The following is a 22,391-nucleotide window of genomic DNA, read 5'->3' as shown; positions in this document are numbered from 1 at the left end:
TGGTCTATATAGCCAAGGGTTGGATGTGAAACGGGAACACAAACTTGTCCCTCCCTCCCTCCCAAGACATATTGTGTCAGTTTCCCACCATAGTGGTCACAGTGTACCTTTTCACTTTATGCCATTATCCCAACAGCAGTGGGACTCGTCCACCAGGGGCCCTGAAAAGCTCAGGTTTCATCAGTCGCAGGCAGCGTAATAACTCCCGGGCCACAGGAGCATGCAAGGCAGGCATGCCTACTCATGTCCAGTTAAAAATAACCCCAGGCTTCCACTACCTTGTCAAATTTGGTTGGAAATTCTATTTTAAAAATGCTTAATGAGAAAAGGAAAATATTTCACCCCTTCCTCTCTCCCTTTCCTTTTTATTTCTATTTTGTTTCCCAATCCACCGGTTTGGTTTCTCAAGCTGTGCAGTTGGTGTGCATTTTCTCCAAGTTTCTTTTCTGGCACCGGTCCTGAGAGTATGGAAAGTCGCTCCTAGTGAGTTGTGGAGGGGCGCGGCATACTTGCTCATACACACGTGCTCACACAAATATACATACTAGCTAAGCCCTAAGGGATATTCTATGGTGAGCAACGATGTGCAATACGCCAAGCTTTCCATTCGAGCTTTCCTGTCTTGGCAAAGGTGCCGTTTGTAGACTTACAGGCATACCAATAGGCATGTTTAGGCAGGAACCCCCTTATGAACACTCATGCTGACATATGTGCATGGGGTGGGGTGGCTGTTGTATGAATTAGGGACATTTTCACAAAAACTTATGGTGAAAAATCTGACAGTGCCTTCATAAAGTATACACACTCCTTGACATTTTCCACATTTTGTTGTGTTACAGCCTGAATTTAAAATGGATTCAATTGAGATTTTGTGTCCCTGGCCTACAAAAGCCGTTAATGTCCAAGTGGAATTATGTTTTTAGAAATGTTTACAAATAATAATAAAAAACTATTATCAATAAATATTCAAACTCTTTGTTATGGCAAGCCTAAATATGTTCAGGAGAAAAAAAATGTGATTAACAAGTCACATAATTAATTGCATGGACTCACTCTGTGTGCAATAATAGTGTTTAACATGATTTTTGAATGACTCTCTGTACTGCACACAGAATTATCTGTCGAGCAGTGAATTTCAAACACAGATTCAACCTCCAAGACCAGTGAGGTTTTCCAATGATTCGCAAAGAAGGGCACCTATGGGTAGATGGGTAAAAAAAGCAGATGTTGAATATCCCTTTGAGAATTGGTAAAGTAATTCATTTTTACTTTGGATAGTGTATCAATTCACCCAGTCACTACAAAGATACAGGCGTCTTTCCTAACTCAGTTGCCGGAGAGGAAGGAAACCATGCGGCCAAAGGTGACTTTAAAACAGTTAGAGTTTAATGGCAGTGACAGGAGAAAACTGCTGATGGATCAACAACATTCTAGTTACTCCACAATTACTAACCTAAATGAAAGAGTGAAAAGAAGGAAGCGTGTGCAGACTACAAATATTCCAAAACATGAATCCTATTTGCAATAAGAAGGCACTATCCAACACAACACATCACTGAGTACCACTCTTCATAATTTCAAGCATGGTGCGTGTATTCCGTTTATTTTTATCCCCCCAAACAGCAAGCATCGGCAATTACTAAGGATTTTTTTTTTTTGGGGGGGGGGGGGGGGGTGAAAAATAAACGGAATAGAGCTAAGCACAGGCAAAATCCTAGAGGAAAACCTGGTTCAGTCTCCTTTCCAACAAACACTGGGAGACAAATTCACCTTTCAGCAGGACAATAACCTAAAACACAAGGACAAATATACACTGGAGTTGCTTACCAAGACGACATTGAATGTTCCTAGTTGTGGCCTAGTTACTAGTGGCCTAGTTACTGTTTTAACTTAAATCGTCTTGAAAATGGGGGGGAATAGGTGGGGGGGGGGGGGGGGGGGGGACATCTAACCCTCTTTCTTTCTACATGTCCTTGTTTTGTATGTCGTGTTTTGTATTATTTGTTTTGCACCCAGAACTCTGGGTCTTGTTGTTCCTGTATGCTCTTTTATGTTTAGATAAGAATTGACACACCTGTCTTGTGTGTGTTTAATAAAAAATATTTGAAACAGAAATACAGGGGCTCTTATTTCTTCAAGAGTTGTTTCTGTGTTCTTATCCTTTGTTTGTAATCAGTGCGTCTTTGTGAAATAGGTGTACTGCATATGAGCACTTGTGCTGTATAGTAGGCCTAAGTTCTTTACAGTAGCTACATATTGCTCTGCATTGATTGTAATGTTTGTGTGATAGACATTTTCCTCTATTGCCTTTTGTTTTACCAATATTATTATTTTTCTGTCAAACTCACCTTTGAACCTTTGGTACACAGACTTTTCCAGGTACTGTATGTCTGATTTTGTAGAATGACCTCAGCAAGTCAAGGCGGTAGTTTATTGTTGAGGTCCTCAGAGAGATTGCATTTGTGCCACTTTGTTTTCACTTGGGTGGTGTAGTTTTTACACTTCCCTCCGAAACACATTTTGGCAGTGTGAAATATTCCCAGAAGAACAAACGTGGTCTTATATATGGAATACCACCCCTCGTCTTTCACACACTGGCTCTGTGAGTTGATGCTGTACTCCCCTCTATTTACCCAACCCCACTTAAACACAGCACTGTCTACTGTACCTGGAAAACCTGACTGGATGCCAGTATACATAGGCTACCGTACCCTGTTTCCCTGTAACAGAAAATGGGCTATCAATGAACATCAAAACCGAGACACGTAACCCACTTGCTTTGTGCCAGTTGAAACGTGGACGCTTGTTTGTCAATCCAAGCGTGAAACCGTATTCCTTAATGTTTGCATGCACCGGTCACTGAATATCGTGGCCAAGCGCACAGTGACAACACCCCGCAGTGCCAGTGACGCTGGGCTTCATTGTCCATCTTTATCTAGGTCAAATTTCTGATGCATTATTTTCACACTGAGCAGAGGTTGGAGATAAGATCAGTAGCCTGTCGGGGAATGAATGCAGTGGAATATTTTTCCCAGGGAATGTACACAAGGTTCAAGAATGCGTGGAGAACCTGATAGTCTTGGAAGAATCCAGCATGTGAATTACAGATTTTGTTATGTATTACTTGTAACTCAGTGCGGCATTTCCCTTCTCAATACAGTCCATACACATATCACTGCTTTACAGGTGCGATATCATCACACAACATGTAGCTACATTTTGACTACATGTGTGATATCCCATGTAGTGACATTCTATGATAATATTCACAATTGGTGGATGGTGCCATCTCAGATTTGACCATTTGTGGTGGAGGGGGTAATAAAAAAGAATACTGGAAACTGTCTTGTGAGGTGGGTAGGTGTTGCTAAACGCAGTGCTAGCCTATTCTTGTTAATAATATGGCTGATCCTAGGTCCGAATGGCCAGCCGCCGTGGGAATGATTGAACCAACCCCTCACAGGCACTCTTGATATGGCAGTCAAAGCTGAGTGCAGAATCTGCCAGTCCTGAGCTAGATATGAAGTACTACTCACTCTGCAGAAGCACAGCTCTCATAGTCTCTCTCTCTCTCGCGCTCTCTCTCTCTTGTGCTCTCTCTCTCTCTCTCTTTCTCTCGCTCTCTCGCTCTCTCTCTCTCGCTCTCTCTCGCTCTCTCTCTCGCTCTCTCTCGCTCTCTCTCGCTCTCTCTCGCTCTCTCTCTCTCTCGCGCGCGCGCTCTCTCTCTCTTGTGCTCTCTCTCTCATGCTCTCTCTCTCTCAGTTAAAAGTAGGGAACAGTGTTGTCAGTGAACCATTTAGCTCTGTCCAGGGTGGGGACGCCTTGTGACAAAAGGGTCAGACACTGCCAGAAGACAGTTTTTTTTTTGTCCATGTGAAATAGTTACCGTATGTTCTGCAAAGCTTTTGTATTTTTGACATGTATCTATTCATAATATGCATTAGGCTTTCAAGTCTAATACTGTATATGTGAGATCTCGTTAGGCTATGGCCAAGCGCACACACTCCCTTTTCTGAATTTTCACTCATAGCGGTGTTCAAGGTCAGGTGCCGTACCGCTAGATGACGACTGTGCAGTTGTGGACCGACTGTTCAGTAAAACTATGACTCAGCCTCACACCCTTTTTGAGGTGTTTTCCCACCAGCTTCGGGACCTCACAGTTGACAGGAACGACCCCTGAACTTTTTGACACTGTCTACCTGTTACGTGACTGTCATGTGATTTTCTCTCTCTGTCTGGCTTGCCAGTAATGAGGGGTCATACACAACCTCTCGTCCTTTACTGTAGTGGACTGTACGGCATATTAGGTTGGGGAGTCTTCAGTTGATTCTGTCTGACTACTGATGACTTCTTTATACGGACGCAGTAAAACCGATGCGTTGTCAGTGGCAAAGAACAAAATCAATGCAAAGAATAGCAATAGTAAGACCTCTATGTCATCCATGGTCACACCTGTGGAAATAATACATTTCCTCAAGATGAGGTTTCAAACGTCATGACCAGTATTGTTCAGTTTCAGTAATATCAATGGAGTTCCAGTGTTGGATTGGTTTTCATGTGGATATTTTACAGGCTTGAAGTCCTGAGTACTTTGTGGATTACCACATACTGTATAGCAGATACTAATCCCTATGGGCCGTGCTTATTTGAACGCCCCTCTGTAATTTAGCGGCATGTCAACACCCCTCCTGGTCTCTGTATTACTTTCCCTCTTTCTCTCTCTCTCTCTCATTGGCGCTCTCTTTTCAAACCTTCTGAAAGTCTCTCCCTGGTTCCTCAGTAATATGAGAATCTGAAGTTGTAATATGCTTTCTCATTTTTTCCCCCTTCCCCATCCCCCCTATTTGCCTCTCCCTCGCTCCCTATCATATTTCTACATTCTTCCCCCACTCAAGGATGTGGGGCCAGCGTAGCCTAGCAGGAGGTTGAGGGGCGGGAGAGACGGGAAGCAGAAGTAGGAAAATGAAACAAAACGTCCTGTGCTCTCTGACAGTGGTTCCGCAACAGCAGACTTTTTTCTTTCGCTGGTCTAGTGGAGATAAAAGAAAGCACATAAGAGCGATTGGGAAACCAAGGGAGGCAGCTTCCCCTAAATGTTTCATAACACCATCAGTGCCTGTAAATACTGTAGAGGGAAACACAGGCATGTGAACTCAAATGAGACCGGCAATATAATAAGGGGAATGGAGTGTGTTCCAAAACCTTTGATTGCTATGGGAGGATAGCATTATTTTATGAAAGATGGAAGAGGTAATGAAACATTGTCAGACTGGAAGGGAAGGAAAGTTTTTTAAAAAAGGGCAAGAAATGGTTAGAAGGAGAGGGGGATGGAGGGAGGGAGGGAGTGGGCGTGGGAGTCTGCCGTGCGTCACGCCAGGGCTGATGTGCAGGCGCTATCTCTGCACCATACCGCCTATCAACATTCCCCACTCCACTGATAACAGGCCCTACTTCTCTCTCTCCTCCCTCTCTCTCTCTCCAAACTCTATTGAAAACAGCCTCTCTCTCTCTCTCTCTCTCTCTCTCTCTCTGTCCAAACTCTATTGAAAACAGCCTCTCTCTCTCTCTCTCTCTCTCTCTGTCCAAACTCTATTGAAAACAGTCTCTCTCTCTCTCTCTCTCTCTCTCCCTCTCTATGTCTCTCTCTCTCTCTCTCTCTCTCTCTCCTTCTCTATGTCTCTCTCTCTCTATATGTCTCTCTCTCTCTCTCTCTCTCCCAACTCCATTGAAAACAGACTCTCTCTCTCTCTCTCTCTCATTTTTATATTTTTATATTTCAGTCAGTTAAGATCAAATTCTTATTTACAATAACGGCCTACCCCGGCCAAGCCTGGACGACGCTGGGCCAATTGTGCGCCGCCCTGTGGGACTCCCAATCACGGCCAGATGTGATACGGCCTGGATTCAAACCAGAGACTGTAGCGATACCTCTTGCACTGAGACGCAGTGCCTTAGACCACTGGCAAAAGTATTTCCCTCTAGGGTAGGCAAAATTCGCAGCGTAAAGTTTGACGTATGAGGAGAGAGTTTCAGTGATTTGTGCTGCCGTCCTGTGGGTGTCATGTTGAATAATAACTGACACTCTAGTGCCTGACTCAGGCCATTCAAATCAAATCAAATCCAGATTTATTTATACAGCACATTTAAGACATGGGATGCAATGCAATGTGCTTTGCAGGGGGAAAAAAGCACAAAAAAACAAGGAAAATAAACGCTGAAATATTTACGACACAACAAACACAAGATAAAAAAACGAAACAATGACAAACAGCAGCCAAAGGAAAAGTATGTTTTATATACTTTTAGTAGAAAAGTATGTTTTAGTAAAAATATGTTTTAATATCTTTTTTTTATATTTGGCCACAGTTTCGGCCCCCCTCAGGTTCTTTGGCAGGCTATTCCAGATGCTGGGGGCATAATCTCTTGGTCCAAGGCTTTGGGATAAAGGGAAAGATGGTTAAAAGGTCAGTGCCAGAGGACCTGAGAGACCTACTTGGTACATAAATTCAAAGCATGTCTGACATGTATTGGGGTGCACAATCGTGGATTGATTTAAGAACCAATAGCATAAACTTAAAATGAATTCTAAAACTCACAGTCAGCCGGTGCAGAGACCTTAAAACAGGTGCAATGTGTGCTCTCCGTCTGGTCTTGGTCAGCCATGTCTAATTGGAGAAATGTGGAAATATAATAAATGATCATAACAACAATAATCAGAACAGCAGTAGTACATACAAATGGTGGTGTGGACACGTTGTGTGGACACGTTCCATGCCATACAGTGCATTTGGAAAGTATTCAGACCCTTTGACTTTTTCCACATTTTGTTACGTTACAGCCTTATTCTAAAATGGATTAAATTGTTTTTTTTCCACTCTACCATAAAGGTCTAATTGGTGGAGTGATGCAGAGATGGTTGTCCTACTGGAAGGTTCTCCCATCTCCACAGAATAACTCTGGAGCTCTGTCAGAGTGACCATGAAGATCTTGGTCTCCTCTCTGACCAAGGCCCTTCTCCCCCGATTCACCAGTTTGGCCGGGCGGCCAGCTATAGGAAGAGTATTGGTGGTTCCAGACTTTTTCCATTTAAGAATGACTGTATTCTTGGGGACCTTCAATGCTGCAGAATTTTTTTGGTACCCTTCCCCAGATCTGTTCCTTCACACAATCCTGTATCAAAACTCTACGTACAATTCCTTCAACCTCCTGGGTTGGTTTTTGCTCTGACATGCACTGTCAACTGTGGGACTGTCAGATCTCCCCAAGGAGATGTGGGTGTGGAGTCAGGCACAGGAGAAACGAGTTCAAAAGAAAAGGGCGTTTCATTTAACTAGCTCAAAAAAACAAACAGGAAGACCGGACTACAGCAATAGCCACGAACACCCCCACTCAGACACAGTCTAGGGAAAAACACCTGTAAAACATGAGCTAATAAAAACGAAACCCAAACTCACTGACAGTTCAAACGAAAACAATCCCGCACAAAACCCCAAAGGAAATGTCGAATTAAATACCCCCCCCCCCCTAATTAACCAAAAGGAAACCAGGTGAAACACAAAACAGACATAACCAAAAGAAAAGGAAAAAGGATCGGTGGCAGCTAGTAGACCGGCGACGACGACCGCCGAGCGCCGCCCGAACAGGGCGAGGAGCAACCTGCGGTGGAAGTCGTGACAGGGACCTTGTCAAATAGACAGGTGTGTGCGTTTCCAAATCATGTCCAAACAATTGAATTTACCACAGGTTGACTCCAATCAAGTTGAAGAAACATCTCAAGGATGATCAATGGAAACAAAGAGCTGAATTTCGAGTCTCATAGAAAATGGTCAGAATACTTATTTTTATTTATGTTTTATACATTTTCTATACATATTCTAAAAACCTGTTTTCACTGTTTTCATTATGAGGTATTGTGTGTCAATTGATTTTTTTTTAATAAGGCTGTAAAATAACACAATGTGGAAAAAGTCAAGGGTTCTGAATACTTTCCGAATGTACTGTAACTTCCCCATACTTTTCTGAAAGGTCATGTCTGCTGAACATTTCTCTGTAGTCACATTTCAATCCGCAAATAGTTTAGATAATACCTTCAAATTTAAGTACAGGGGAAACGCAAACCTTGTTGGTGTATCCCTTTCACCAATCAGATCTTTAGCCAATGTGTCTCCCTATGAATGTTCTCTCATATAAAAGTAGGCCAAAGGTACCGTGCAACACCTTTCTGATATCTCACACACCGCTTTGTATGTCTCCTAGGAGCGTATGTGTGTTACCCCTATTCCTGCCTGTGTAGTTCCTCTGTCTGCTGAAGGAGGCTTCTCCATTCTGCCGTGCTCTCACGTATGCTCTGTATTTGCCACCATGGCACTATTGACACTCAAAGCAGAAAGAAGTGCAAGGCTAAGCAATAACAGCAAATGAGTGCACATGTACGTGCACACATGCACCCATGGACACACACACACACACACACACACACACACACACACACACACAGTCCCTCAGACTTTCAAAGGGAACCTTGTGAGGAGGGTGAAAACATTTAGGTCATGTTCATGCTTTGCAAATCACCAAATAATTGTTTAAAACAAACTGTTTTGCAAAATTGGTCTACAGTAGTCTCAACAGCAATCTCTGGGGTAGCACCATTGTGTTGCTGGAGGACAGTTAGTTTCTGACCTCCTCTGGGTATATTGGTTTTCACCCTCTTCCATAGACTTACACAGTAATTATGACAACTTCCGGAGGACATCCTCCAACCTATCATAGCTCTTGCAGTGTGAACTGAAATGTTGTCCACCCAATCAAAGAATCAGATAATTAATCAAGTACTGAATGCTTAAGCTACAGATAGCTAGCACTGCGGTGCATGAAATGTGGCGAGTCGTTGACTCAAAGTGAGAGAAAGACAATAGTTGAACAGTTCTGAAGAAATGTATTTCTTAAAAAATTAAGAAGCCCGAGAGAGAGTGAGAGTGAGAGTGAGAGAGTGAGAGTGAGAGAGAGAGAGAGCTATCTATATCTCTCTATAAATATACAGTGCCTTCGGAAAGTGTTTTTTAAACTCAGCAATCTACACACAATACCCCATAATGACAAAGCAAAAAAGCGTTTTTTAAAACATTTCTTTTGCAAAAAAAAACAAAAAACAACGGAAATACCTTATTTACATAAGTAATCAAAACCTTTGCTATGAGACTCGAAATTGAGCTCAGATGCATCCTGTTTCCATTGATCATCCTTGATGTTAACTTGAATTAAATCCATTGGACATGATTTGGCTAGGCACACACGTCTATTTAAGGTCTCAATGTTGACAGTGCATGCCAGAGCAAAAAACAAGCCATGAGGTCGAAGGAATTGTCCATAGAGCTCCATGACAGGATTGTGTCGAGGCACAGATCAGGGGAAGGGTACCAAAAATTTCTGCAACATTGAAGGTCCCCAAGAACACAGTGGCCTCCATTCTTAAATGGAAGAAGTTTGGAAACACCAAGACTCTTCCTAGAGCTGGCCGCTTGGCCAAACTGAGAAATTGGGGGAGAAGGGCCTTGGTCAGGGAGGTGACCAAGAACCTGATGGTCACTCTAACAGAGTTCTAGAATTCCTCTGTGGAGATGGGAGAATCTTACAGAAGGACAACCATCTCTGAAGCACTACGTCAATCAGGCCTTTATGGTAGAGTGGCCAGACGGAAGCCACTCCTCAGTAAGAGGCACATGACAGCCCGCTTGGAGTTTGCCAAAAGGCACCCATGGACTCTCAGACCATGAGAAACAAGATTCTCTCGTCTGATGAAACCAAGATTGAACTATTTTGCCTGAATACCATACATCACGTCTGGAGGAAACCTGGCACCATCCCTACTGTGAAGCATGGTGGAGGCAGCATCATGCTGTGGGGATGTTTTCAGTGGCAGGGACCTGGAGACTAGTCAGGATTGAGGTAAAGATACCAGAGCAAAGTATAGAGAGATCTTTGATGAAAACCTGTTACAGAGCGCTCAGGACCTCAGACTGGGGCGAAGGTTCAACATTCCAACAGGACAATGGCCCAAAGCACACAGCCAAGACAACGCAGGAGTGGCTTCAGGACAAGTCTCTGAATGTCCTTGAGTGGCCCAGCCAGAGCTAGAACTTGAACCCAATGGAGCATCTCTGGAGACACCTGAAACTAGTTTTCCCCATCCAACCTGACAGAGCTTGAGAGGATCTGCAGAGAAGAATGGGAGAAACTCCCCAAATACAGGTGTGCCAAGCTTGTAGAATCATACCCAAGAAGAGGTATAATCGCTTCCATAGGTGCTTCAACAAAGTACTTAGTAAAGGGTCTGCTTATGTGAATGTCATATTTCCGTGAATTAGTCTCCATAGGTGCTTCAACAAAGTACTTAGTAAAGGGTCTGAATACTTATGTGAATGTCATATTTTCTAAACCTGTTTCTGAATTGTCATTATGGGGTATTGTGTGTGGATTGATGAGGGAAAGAAATCTATTTAATCAGTTTTAGAAGAAGGCTGTAACCTAACAACATTTAGAAAGTCAAGGGGTCTAAGTACTTTCTGAAGGCACTGTGTGTATATATATATATATATATATATATATATATATATATATATATATATATATATATATATATATATATATATATATATATATATATATATATATATATATATATATATATATTTACCTAGCTAGTGAATGCAGCTAGCTAGTTTAGCCTACTCAAACACCTGGCTCAAACAGAGAAGGATGCTATGTTAGCTAGCTGGCTATGACTATCCAACACTGGAACTCTTCAAAGTCAAGGTAAGCTTTTGGTTTTATATATTAGTTGATAGCCACTGGGGCCCTCTGGTGTAACTGCTAAACTGCATGCTGTTCACTGTACTGCATTGATTGTAGCTGGTTTATTAACTTGTTAGTTCTAGTAGATAGCTATGTTGACTATGACATTAGCTGACATTGAGGTATGCTGTGTGTAGTGGTTAACGGTTATGTTATGAAGGTTTGGCTTGGAAAGGTTTTGTCACCTGGTCACAGACAGTGCTTGTATTGTGCACTGAAGTCCACAAGCAACAAAGGGAAAAGGGGAGAGGAGGAGAGCACCAGTGGTGTAAAGTACTTAAGTAAACATACTTTAAAGTACTACTTAAGTAGTTTTATGGGTATCTGTAGTTTACTATTTCTATTTTTGACTAGTTTTACTTCACTATATTCATACAGATTTTTTAAAACCTTTTACTCCATACATTTTCCTTGACACTCAAAAGTACTCATTACATTTTGATTGTTTAGCAGGACTGTAAAATCCTCCAATTCATTCACTTATCAATAAAACATGCCTGGTCATCCCTACTGCCTCAGATCTGGTGGAGTGTGCCCATGGCTATCCATAAATAAAAATAAAACATATAAAAGGGTGCCTTCCGTTTTGCTTAATATAAGGAATTTGAAAGGATTTATATACTTTGATACTAAAGAATATTTTAGCAATTACATTTACTTTTGATACTTAAGTACATTTAAGACTTATATAATATATATTTTACTGGGTGACTTTCACTTTCTATTAAGCCATCTTTACTTTTACTCAAGTATGACAATTGAATACTTTTTCTACCACTGGAAAGCGTGTAGATGCGAGAAGGAATCATACAACGAGCAAATGATCATACTGTTTGTATGTGGCTGCTATGAAAGTGAACTGTGATTGCGGTGATCAGGGGTACATTCATTCCGCCAATTCTGTTGAAAAACTTTTCTTAAAACGGAAGAAGACGGAATTAAATGGGGATAAGCATACCTGAATTTGTCCAATAAAAACTCTTGTTTGCAACTGTTGGACTAATGATTACACCCTAGATCAGCAAGATGCAGGCAACAGTGTGCAAGGCGTTATTGAATGTATTACTGTCTGGATAACATTTTCTCTCGACCAGTATAGCAACCTCATGATGGGTATAGGGAAATTTGAGCGTCATGTAGTAAACTAAACCTATTGATGTTACATTGATCTGGGTGAATGGAATATGAATGACAGTCATCCAATATGCTGTAATAGAAATAAGGCCATGCTCATTTAAAAAATACTGTCCTCCATCTTAAACGGCGCTGACCGCCTCTGGTATGTACTGATAGAAAAACTCAAATCTGACACAATTACTTTTATAACTGAGACATTTACATTCAGCTGACATTGTCCCTCTCTTGCAATTCCCTAATTTAAGAACAGGTTATTTTTCAGGGGCAGCAATCAATTCAGAATCTAAACCTATCCGATTCCATGCATAAACATTTCCCTTCTTCGAAACTTGGATACAGTCCACTCCTCTTATCCATCTACCAATGACTTCTACTCCCAGTGCCCATGGACACTAGAGTTTATCCATGATTGTGAAGTGCAAATATTGCTCTGTAAAATACACTCTACCCTCAAAGGTCATAGCCTTGGGTTTATGTCAGGCCTGGTGTGAGTTCAGATTCAAGGGCTTCTACATCAAAGCAGGGCACCGGTGTGTTTTCAGCACTACATCAAACCCCTTACTGAATATGCCTCTTTTTTTTAAAAGGGGAGGGTTAATCTGAGCAATAATCCACACATCAAACGTCCCGGGCCACGTGAGAGAGACCCAAAATCCTGGGATTATTTCTGATGAAATCCTCCTTAAGAAGGTAAACCTCACAAGTCAGCCCGATTGTTTTGGCTGTGCTTGGGTTGTACGTAGTTCTGTGAGAGTGACATCTCCTGAACCCAAACCAAAACTCAGGCCTGCCGGAGTCCAAACCTTGGCAAGCCAAGCCATCCGAGTAGAACGCTATAGAGAGGTCCGGAAAAGGGACATATGTAATCAACTCTATCTGGGATAAGATTGTATTACACTTGAGTCAGTTCTACGTTATCAGAGAAGTTAATGTCATGGCACGCATGGAAGAAATGCGTCGGACCGCTCTGGAGGCTTTAGTTTTGAGCTGCTCTTAAAGTTTGTGAGGATTTAAAAGGGGAGTTATCAGGGTCAGGAAGGGTAATAAGCAAGAAGCCAAAGAGCATCGGAGTAATGCTGTGACGCAGGCTGCGGTTGTGTTAATGGGTGATATCTGCACAGTTAATCCATGTGTTTGAACAGGCCAATCTCTGTTGTTTTGGATGGCAAACAACAGTACTAGAATTGAGTAGCTCTGACAACCTGTTCACATCAGTTCTTCTCAATGTGAGTACATCTGACTTTTTCAGATAGGGTACTGGAAAATGTCTGTTTGGCCCTTTGATGTGGTGTAAATGATCTTCCACCTACGCATATTTTCTGAATTGTTACAAAGTCTAAAACTTTCTTTGTCTTGGTATGTAGGTCATATCTTTCAACAGTGAGCTTAAAAATGCCCAGGTTGAAATGTGTGGATCACAGACTTTTTCAACTCGCCCTTCACACCACACGGCATTGTACCATCTGACATACAAAGGAATCTCTTTTTTTAAGTGACAACTTCATGAGGTGTAATTATTTCAATTAGATGAGCAATGCATTTCATCTTTTGATCAAAACCTTACTTGACTTTCAATATAGCATGATTATGTAATCTGCGTGTGAGGTTTTATGTCTTTGTATCCGTCGTTGAAAACGGGAGTATGGAAACATCTAGAAGGAATATTGAGGTGTGTCGTCCATTGAGCAAAAACCACATGCCAACATTATTACATTTTCCATTTGAATCATTTAACCGACTCTCTTATCCAGAACGACTTACAGTTCATCTTAAGATAGCCAGATGGGACAACCACATATCACAGTCATAGTAAGTACATTTTTCCTCAAATGAGCAAATTAGCAAAGTCGATGGTGATACGGGGAAACAAATCCCCTAAGAAAAGTTAGGGTTTCATGTTTTCGGTAAGATTGGCAGGAACTCTGCTGTCCTAGCTTCAGGGGGAAGTTGGTTCCACCATTGAGGTGGGCAAAGAGACCAGAGGTGACAGAACGGAGTACTTGGGTTGGGGTGTAGGGTTTGAGCATAGCTTTAAGGTAAGTTGTAGATGCGAGCTTCGGCTGGAAGCCAGTGGAGTGTGTGGAGGAGCGGGGTGACATGGGAAAACTTGGGAAGGTTGAACAACAGGTGGGCTGCAGCGTTCTGGATACATTGCATGGGATTGAAGGCACAAGTGGGGAGCCCAGCCAATAGTGAGTCGCAGTAGTCCAGATGGGAGATGACAAGTGCCTGGATTAGGACCTGCACCTCTTCCTGTGTGAGGTAGGGTCGAGTCACTGCTTTTATATTTGCAGAGAATGACAGGGTGTTGCCACGGTTCTTTGCACTCTGGGAGGGGGACTCCGTGGAGTTGTCATCCGTGATAGAGAGGTCATGGAGCGGGCTGGCTTTCCCCGGGAGGAAGAGCAGCTCTGTCTTGTCGAGGTTGAGCTTGAGGTGGTGGGCCAACATCCAAGCTGAGATATTTGCCAGGCACGCAGAGATGCGTGTCGCAACCTGGGTGTCAGAAGGAGGGAAGGAGAAAAGTAGTTGAGTGTCATCTGAATAACAATGATAGGAGAGACCATGTAAGGATATGATGGAGGAAATATATTTTATGATGTCACATAGCAGGTGCAACCTGTTTCTGTTGGCAGCAAGCAGGAAGTCACACAGTTGGCAGAGAGAGGGAGAGAGAGAGAGAGAGGGGGAGAGAGAGAGAGAGAGAAAGAAAAAGAGTATGGATGTTTCTTGCTGTTTGGCTGTCTTCACTCTTCTTTAACCAGTTTTAGAGAAAACAGATGAGCCTCTAATATCCCTAGCTAGATGAGTCGAGCCGTGAGGTTACATGTCACGTTGTCTATTTTGTACATTTAATGAGCTGTAAGAAAAGTGAAAAGGTCTGATAATTCAAATCATGATGCATTGAAAGTGGTATGTGTGCTGAGTTAGCTAATTTGCAGGGTAATTTAGGTTAGAAATGGTTTCTGACATCTTCTCAGTTTTATACTGGTCTGGTACAAATTCTTTGGGAATTATTGAGAGAAAATATATACTAAACAATCTTAGCAATGACGTGTCACTATAAACATTTGTATACTGAAGACTTGGGCCAACTAGGGAAGTGACTCATGATATACTTTGAGGTCAACCAAAAACCATTTTTTTGGGCAAGTGAGAATTTCCTTTGAAAAGAAATGCCTTGCATTTTGTCCACTTATCAGGTCTCCTTGGTTTTGGCTGGCAAGAGAGATAGATAGAGGCTTCTCCTTTCCTTTCCTCTCTCCTCGTCTCTCAGTGGGGCCCGTTCGGGGGCTTAGTCACTTGGGTGTGAATCAGAGGCCACATTTGCACCGAACAAAGTGACTCACCCTGCTGCCTTAAGTCATAGGAATGCACGCAATGCAGGCTGCAAGATGGCCGCCTCTGGGCTGGCTGCATATGGACTCTAGCTGAGAGAGAGGTTTAGGTTTGACTCCCTCACTGCCAGAGAATTCCCCCCCTCTGCCCTTCTCTTTATCCCCCTTCAGTCACACTGATTTGGTACACCGTTTTAAACAGGTTGATTAATGTCTTCAGAACCAGATAGCTTTGACTGATGCTTATGTTTAACCCAGAATTCCCTGCATAGTTTTGAGGTTGATAATAACCTGCATATGAACAAATGACAAATGTTTGGCTTTTTTTAGTCACCCATGTCATGCTTTTTTAACAACCTATTTACCTCTTAATGTTATGACAGTAAAACCCTATTTGTATGCCCATATACACTACCATTCAACATTTTGGGGTAACTTAGAATTGTCCTTGTTTTTGAAAGAAAAGCACAACGCTGTGTACTACTCCCTTCACAGAACAGCCCAAACTGGCTCTAACCAGAAGAGAAAGAGGACTGGGAGGCCCCGGTGTACATCTGAACAAGAGGACAAGTACATTAGAGTGTCTAGTTTGAGAAACAGACTTCTCACAAGTCCTCAACTGGCAGCTTCATTTAATAGTACCAGCAAAGCACCAGTCTCAACATCAGCAGTGAAGAGGTGACTCCGGGATGCTGGCCTTCTAGGCAGAATTCCTCTGTCCAGTGTCTGTGTTCTTTTGCCCATATTCATCTTTTCTTTTCATTGTCCAGTCTGAGATATGGCTTTTTCTTTGCAACTCTGCCTAGATGGCCAGCATCCCGGAGTCCCCTTAGGTGTAATTATGTACCTTCAGTCATCAGGCGAATGCTTAACAATATTTTATCACTTTCTGTTAAGATCATCAAGCCTTTCATACTGAGAGAGCTTTCATGAGAGGTTCAAGCCCCTCTTAAAAGGGAGGAAGGGGTCTGGGGAATGTTCAGACTTTTCTTGGAGTATCCTTTTCCGTATGAAATGCAGTCCAGGCTTTCCCACATGTTTTTCATTTCCTTCCTTGTTTTTTCTTCTCTGCCCGTCATCTGGAAGCCCTTCTCATTTGTTAGTGAAATATAGCTGAGCGGTGTTAGTCACAGGCCCAGTTGGAGCAACTGGAGACTCTGGGAGACGTCGCGCAGTGGGTCCTGTCAAACAATCGCCAGATGTTGGGAGAGGAGGCGGACCAAGACCCTAGGCTTGGGCCTACCATATGGAGGGGTGTGGTAGTGGACTAAATGTTGTGCGTTTAGCCTACTGGGGGTGTATGATAATGGGCTTGGGCCTGGGCCTATAAAGGCTTGGGCCTGGGCCTATGGAGGGGTGAGGTAGTAATGGAGGGAATGATTCAGTCTTACTCTGCTCCAATTTATGTAATTAGTCATTAGGGTTACGGAAGTGAAATAAAATGGTGTATTATTACATTCTTAGCTAATTTTAACAAAGTGGTTTCAACAAGGGGCACTCTACTGTCAGACTGTCACAAAGTTTAGTCACACCTAATGTATGTCTGCTGAATGAAATAATCTGCTGAACAAATTGTGTGGTTACCGACTTTGCATACATGATTTATATTTTAAATGTGTATTTATACATTTCTATTAGAAATGTGCTGTCTTTGAAACCTTCCCACATGTAACAGAACATTCCTGGTTTCTATTATGTTTGTAAAGTCAGCATTTGTAGTCAGCAAAAAAAAACAATGAAAGTTTTCCATCCCCCAGAGACCATATCACAATTCCTTCAGCTCATTCCTCTGGCTGAAAGCTCAGGGCATGTGTTGAAAACGTCTCCAGGGAGATGCCTTTCAAACGATGCTGTTCGGCTCCGCACCCACGCTATCCTCAGCTCTTATCATGAAGAACTATGAAGAGCCTAGGACTAAAGCAAAACATCTGTAGTCCTAGATCGGTGAGGAGGAAGGTGAGAGCTGCATTCTTGCCCTGTGGAGGTGACGTCCATTGGAGGAGAGATCTGCTGCTTGATTGGTTGCTTTTCTTTTCAATCAAGCTGCCAAGAGCATAAAACAGCCAGCGTGGCCAAGAGTACCTCCACAGGTTTCTAAGAATTCTGACAATTCCAAGAAAGAGTGATTAACACACTTGCTGTAACACCGCTCACTAATTACCCTCTTAACGAGAAATATTTTGTGATTCTAAACCTTAGGTTCCCACAGTCTAAAAAATGACTGGCAGCTTAAAATCAAGGGGGCGGGTGATCTCTTTTCAACCTGACCTTGTTTCTTCACAAGTTCACCACTTTGTTTCCACTGGATGTACATTAGAAGCTTTACTGGCAAAAACATCCAGAAACATACCACTGCTAACGCTAACTCAGTCTGCCAATGTTCTGGCATTGACGGGTGTGACTGTAATGTTTGATTTGAACCGGTAAATGTGAAACTTTTGACATCTTTTGATTTATTACGTCATTTACAAGTGGACTTTTCAGCCTGTGTTCTTTTTATGCTCATATTGTGGAAGAACCCAAAGCTTGCATGACCAGTGTTTGTGACAAAACTTAACCCCCCCACCCCCCCTCCCCCCCTCCTATAACTACTTGTTGTTGCTATCTACTGACTCACTGCTGTAAATCAGGTTGTCTGCCATTCCTTCGCTGTGTTGTCACGGTATTGCTTATTCTGCCTATCAACAGTGCTTCTTTGTCAAATGGGCACTTGAGACAGAAGGAAGTTATTTAAAAGAATAACACCCCACAAAGCGTGCTCTCATTCACAGCATCTGAGCATTTTCATTGTTTTGATTGTCTGCCATGTTGTCACTAACATTAAGTCAATCCGTGTGTCTTCTTTTGTTCCCTCACAGATGAATCCATCTGCAGCACCTAAACCACAGTGAAACAGAGTCACATGAGGTGGAATGAGCAACGAGTGAACACGGAGGCCTAGTCATAAGCTACAATGACTCAGGCCTAGAGGACCCAATTTACCCACCCGCTAGCTCTGAGACAAATACTCATTCTTCTCTACATTCACAACTATTTCTGCACATAACTTCACATTCTGAGAACTTGGTTTACCACTTCTCGAAAGTGCCATGAGTTGTGTCGTGGAGTATAAGAATATGGACCAAGAACGAATCTTGATTTTGATTAGGATACAGGTTCATACCGTTCCCACACGTGAAAAGTGAGAACAAGGCCTAGAGTAAGATTATGAGTAAGATTTTGGTACAGAGCCAATATTGGGCCCTTTTCAGCTCTTAAAGGGAAAAAAATAACCCTTGTGGTCAACCAAACTACAAATATTTGCCCGGCGCGGTTTGCTGTAGTCATCACAATTCTTTGGTGGCAAATGTAGTTGATTTTTCCTTTAAGGTTCTAGATTAAAAAACATTTGAAAGAGTGCACCACATATCATGTCATCACAAAGCTGATTAGTGGAACAAGGGCCAGTGTGACAGAAGTTTGCTGTAGTCATCACAATTCTTTGGTGGGAAATTAAGCCTTGTTTTTTCCATTTGCTATTGACGATAAGACACACATCTTTATCTCATCCTCAAATATGATAGATAACATTTCCATAACACAATGAAATAGGACCAACCTGAGTAAACCTGAGGAGCAATTGGTTAATACAACACAGAGCAGGCACCTGATTGGTAGATTTATAAGTAGCGTCATAAATAATGACATCATACGATATCATCTGATTGGTGGAACAATGGCCCGTGTGAGTCCCTGGTTTACAGCCTTACCCCTAGGCGTGTGTTGTGCCATGAGACAGTACTGATTTATGGAGCTGTCTTTGATTGGGCAAGTCTCTGAGCTGGTGAAACAGGTTATACTGTCCCACAGCAGGGACAGAACACATCACAGTTTTACCTGGAAGTCCGGGTGGGGCACTGGTAGGGACGAGGCCCCACATGACACAAAATCCACAGGACAACAATGAATTGCCTGTCAAAATGTGATATACAATCTAGAGTACTCAACCTAAGAATGATGAAACCTTGCAGATTACTACATTGTTCCAATGGAAAAGTTCACAAATTTGCGGAATGTCGTTTTTTATGTCATGTGTCACAATTCACTGTCCCTCAACAATAGTGGGAGAAGCATTCCTTGTCATACTATTTTCAAATATTGAACTCTGTGACTGAGTTAAAATAGCCGTCAAGACCTAGCACACTCTTTTGAACCACTCACACATTTCAGGTCAGGATAGTGAATGGTGGGGTTGAAGCAGAGGCTTCATGCAGGTAATAACACACAGACACAGACACACACAGACAAACACGCACGAGCACAAACAACTGACCTTTACGCCGGCAATGTTTTCTCTCAGTAACAAAAAAAAATATGAATCCATTAAATAATTATGTCAGCATTACTACCATTCCTGGAAAGAATGAATCTACGTATACTCCAGTGACTTGCATTTTGAAGCCAACCTGTTCACATGAATTCTTGCCTCAAGGCCCCTTTACATAAGGCAACAAATGATTACATGGAAATGTTGAATAGTAAGGTCAAGTGGACTAAGTGACTAAAGTTCTGCCTTTTTGCTGGGTGACCGTGGTTTATTCCATGTCTCTGTCTGTTGTCTATTCAGAGAACCCGCACCCTATTTTAAATAGATTGTCCCATCCAGTCACTGATATTTAGAAAACTGGAAAGACAAGCTTAGCTTACTGTAAATCTTGCATTCCCAGCCCGAAATACGGTGTATATAAATAATGGTAAAATATTTGTAAGGTATATACACTGAGTATACAAAACACGCTCTTTCCATGACATAGACTGACCAGATGAATCCAGGAGGAAGCTATTGATGTCACTTGTTCAATTCACTTTAATCAGAGTAGGTGAAAGAGAGGAAACAGGTTAAAGAAGGATTTTTAAGCCTTGAGACAAATAAGACATGGATTGCGTATGTGTGCCATTCAGGGGGTGAATGGGCAACACAAAAGATTGCCTTTGAAAAAGAGTGCCTTTGAACGATTTATGGTAGTAGGTGCCAGGCACACCGATTTGTGTCAAGAACTTCCACGCTGCTGGGTTTTCCACGCTCAACAGTTTCCCGTGTGTATCAAAAAATGGTCCACACCACCCAATGGACATCCAGCCAACTTGACGCAACTGTGGGAACCATTGGAGTCAACATGGGCCAGCATCCCTGTGTAATGCTTTCGACACCTTGTAAGGTCCATGCCCCGACATATTGAGGCTGTTCTGAGGGCAAAATGGGGGGGGGGGGGTGCAACTCAATATTAGGAAGGTGTTCCTAACGTTTGGTATACTCAGTATATGTCAGACACAATACAAAAGGGGACGTACTAAACATTTGAGTGTGCACTAGCTAGTGCTAGGTTACAATGTTGACTGCCATTAGAAAGTTTCAGTCGACTTGTTTCACTTAACCTGCTCTGCGGGCCACATGTCTTAACTACGTGTCCGACTCTCTGTCTCTCGCTTTCCCTCTGCCTCTCACCCATACACACACGTACAACCTCACACATACTCATAGACGACCGTTCATACTTTGTAGCTTTAAAGATTGAGCCGTTACCTCATGAAAAGCCTTCTCTGTGAAGTGTTTGTTTGCAACGTAATGTAGGTGAGGGAAGAGCAGAGGCGGCTCTGCAGGTTGTTCAAGGAGTGGTTTGTGGTGTAAGTCTCCCACAGCTGTGAGCTACTAGGGTGTTGTTCACCATTCACCAACCAAACCTCCTCACAAGCCTTATTTCCCACCCTTCGGGGACAAACATTGTCCAACATTTCTTCTGACTCTGTTTTCCCAGGCCTTTGGCCAAGTGTTTGCAGAGTGAGTTTGTGTTTCTGCCTGTTAGTAATAACAGCCCTCAGATTTCTAAATGTGGCCAGTATCACAGCTGGCTGAAAGGAGAGAGCTGTGGGCAGAGATTGTTGTAAGGGGGTGGGGATGGGGAGGTTTCTATACATGTAAGGTTGTGTCAGAGCCCTGGATGTTGTGCTTGTGTATGCTAAATACATACTACACAAGCAGGAGTAGATCTATAGTAGAAAGAAGAATAACACAGGAAAAGGTTCTCAGTGCAGTACCTGTTATAATAACACAACATAGCCAAAGGGGAAGCCATGCTAGTAATGATGCCGTACAGATTAACAAAGAGCAGACAAAGGAACTCAGTTAAATATCAATTGATCCTTATCAATGGTCATTTTTAGCTCATGCGTCGTATCAGTGAAGGAGATTTGCAGACTTTACCCTTCAACCATAAAACAATCTTAGGACCAGAGTAATGTTTTACCACAGAAGGAGGGAAAGACACTTCCTGAATGAAAGTTCTGTCTCAAAAAGGCGACATGGTTCTTTAGGCGTTTCCACCGACAAAATAATGTATAGATTGACGTAATTCAGAGACAATCAATATAGGCATTGCTAACGCTCACCTGATTTGACAATGTGCAGGTGGCTAGGTGTAAGCTTGCCAATGTTAACAAAAAAACCTATGGGACAAGTGACAGCTCATCGAAATACATTGTTTTACACCTCTGTAGTTCTAGGCCAGTTGCTGTGTGGGCAAGCTTATCTGCCATGTGTGCATATGAAGATACTACTCCTTCTACCAATAGGTCTGTGTCTTTTATGGCTTAAGCTGGTAGTGCAATTGATTTGTAACCCAAGTCAGTGGTTAATGTTTAGTAGCCCAGACAACCTCAGGCTGCCCTCATTCTAATGGACGTAGGACTCAATTTCTCACTTTATTGTACCTTTTATTAGGTCTGTACACTCTGCCCGCTGTACTGTAAAGGCTCTCTGACGTCAATGTCTGTGCTTGGCCTGAATACTGTTAGGCAAACAGCCTTTGGACTGTGTAGAGGAGGAACTGCACACTTCCTCTGTATTCTTGCGTTGTGGTTAGCCTGTGGTACTCCGTATTGTATTATAGTATAACGGCACTAAAACCTTTTTATGGCAGACTGAAATAATTCAGTGTTGATCGATCAGTCTTTTCTTTCATCCTAGACGCGGGGACCATCTAAAAATGGGAAATGTTCTCATTCATAATTGTGACGAACGTGACTGCT

General features: G+C 42.5%; 1 long non-coding RNA gene across 2 annotated transcripts in view; it reads right to left on the bottom strand.

Moving 5' to 3' along the window:
• Positions 1-6,109: 6,109 nt before the first annotated feature.
• LOC118944106 (uncharacterized) overlaps positions 6,110-22,391 on the bottom strand; it is a 56,753-nt gene continuing 40,471 nt past the window's right edge. For both annotated transcript variants that reach the window (XR_016491293.1, XR_005039423.2), the window contains 2 exons: positions 6,597-6,665; positions 6,110-6,434 (listed from right to left, as the gene is read on the bottom strand). This is a non-coding gene — a long non-coding RNA (uncharacterized LOC118944106). The remainder of the gene's footprint in view (positions 6,435-6,596; positions 6,666-22,391) is intronic.

This window comes from Oncorhynchus mykiss, chromosome 24 (assembly GCF_057628025.1).
Source record: "Oncorhynchus mykiss isolate SJ-2025 chromosome 24, ASM5762802v1, whole genome shotgun sequence".
Classification (NCBI taxonomy): Eukaryota; Metazoa; Chordata; class Actinopteri; order Salmoniformes; family Salmonidae; genus Oncorhynchus; species Oncorhynchus mykiss.
The sequence above is the reverse complement of the archived record's forward strand: the minus strand, read 5'-3'. Positions and strand labels throughout refer to the sequence as shown.